Source organism: Aplysia californica, unplaced genomic scaffold (genome assembly GCF_000002075.1).
Source record: "Aplysia californica isolate F4 #8 unplaced genomic scaffold, AplCal3.0 scaffold00211, whole genome shotgun sequence".
In the NCBI taxonomy this organism is placed as follows: Eukaryota; Metazoa; Mollusca; class Gastropoda; order Aplysiida; family Aplysiidae; genus Aplysia; species Aplysia californica.
Window position 1 is genome coordinate 204059 of NW_004797481.1, and position 2102 is coordinate 206160.

Sequence of the window (2102 nt, forward strand, 5' to 3'; positions counted from 1 at the left end):
GGGGGGGGGGGTTCTTTTTGCACTGCACCCCAGGGTAGAACAGGCCCAATGAACGAAATTATGCAGCATACAGCTTACCTCCACACCTGGCGCACACAGGTAATAGAAAACTGAAAACAATCAAACAACTACTACTCATTATTGTTGTTTTATTTGACTATGTCGTTGGTGTCTTGACGTCTTGCCAAGCATAATGTAACACATTTTGGAAACAGGGCGCTTTCTCGGCTTTCGGAAGAATGGAGGGATCATTACAGGAAGGCATGGAATATCATTCGTCCCCATAGACTCGAACTTCGATATTCCATGTCGCAGACCAAGTTCGTAAACTACAGCGACACAGCAACAAACAAGCTACATTTGGCAAATTGTCCAAAATAACTTTTACATGCCTTCCTACGCGAAAACGTTAACGAGATGGTGAAGACGTTTCAGTATGGAAAATATCGACAATATGGAAAAGAAACCTGCGAAATTGGTAGGGAGTGGAGGAACAGTAATCAGTACTCTTACCGCCGTTTACAGTGAATCTCAGAGCGCGAGAAAATTACCATCACGTCAACAGCGTAGACGTCGTCATTCGCCATCATGCTGTCCTCAAAAAAGGACATCATTTTTTCACAACTGCCGCAATGTAGCTTGATTTGCCATACCCGCAAATGCCAACGTCTGCTGAGGGTTATCACAACACAACAGCACCTCCTCGTTCAGACTTTCAGACACCGGAATAGATAACAAAAGTATTTAATATTCTTGAGGCAACTCCGGTGTTTACCAGGAGATCCCAATAGTAATACTTTTTTTTTGTCACATCGTAATAACATGTATATTTCTTTTATGAAAAGAGAATATCACATAATGTAAATACCGGTATCGGGGACCCTTGGATGCAGTTCTTGCTCATGTTAAGTAACCTTGACACTGCCATGACCACAAAAGTCTGTTGAGATATATAAACCATATATCATGCTTCTCGTTAAGAACTCTATTTTTCTAAAAGACCACAAAAAGTGTCACAGACTAAAATAAAAGGCAATACTTAGGCCTACCATGCAATAAAAATTAAGGGAGAAAATATCGGCAACGTTAAAGAATTGAGCCTGTAAAAATTTCAGCCATTTTTCTTACCTGAAAAAAAAAAAGAAAACAGACAAATTCAAAATTCGAAATTCGGCAATACACTCTGGTCTAGGCCTTCTCAGACTCTGGTACATTATTAGCACTATATCCAGACCTGAAGAACTAACAGTCTTCGGAAAAACTCAGCAGTTTTCATGTACGTGGAGAACAAATATAAACCTAATCTACTTCTAATTCTACATTATCAAGCGAGTTTTGTCGGAGTCCTCATGTTGTGTGTGTTCCTGTATGATGGACAATAGCCATAGAGAAAATTAGATACATATTAAGGTGGATAACATAAAGAATAATTAATTAAGACGTCTAGGTAATAAGAGCAATAGTTTTAACGGAAGTTTGGGACAACAGTATAACAATAAAAGTAACCTACTAATCATCCTTGCAGACCTTACTCTCCCCGTTTACCAGCAGATATAAGTAAAAGAGGGTATCGAGAGGCCAGTACATCAACTCCAGCGAACAATTGAAAATATTTGGGAAAATTTTTAGTTTCGGTCTTCATTTGGATTTTACTTGACCTGCTAGGCTCATAGAAGGTTTCCACTCTCTGTGTGGCCAAAATGGGGGAATTTATGACGACCACAGACCATGCACATCAGGGGTCCTTAATCTCTTTGGGGTCAACAAACGGGTGACTGTTACGTCGTGCTCGAGAGACGAGACTTTCACTTATTTTAAAAAGGAATCCTCAGCTCTCACCAGTCTTTTTTTTAACTTACAACAAAACAAAAGTTGCAATGTCTACCGTAAGAGACCCTAATCATTCTCATATTCGATACTGGAGTACATTCTGCGTCACTCATGACATTTACAGTGTAATGGGCCTGACACTGATGGCCAGACACACATACGCATACACAAATCAAGTGCGCGCGTGCGTGCGCGCTTGCGTGAACATACACTCTCTCTCTCTCTCTCTCTCTCTCTCTCTCTCTCTCTCTCTCTCTCTCTCTCTCTCTCTC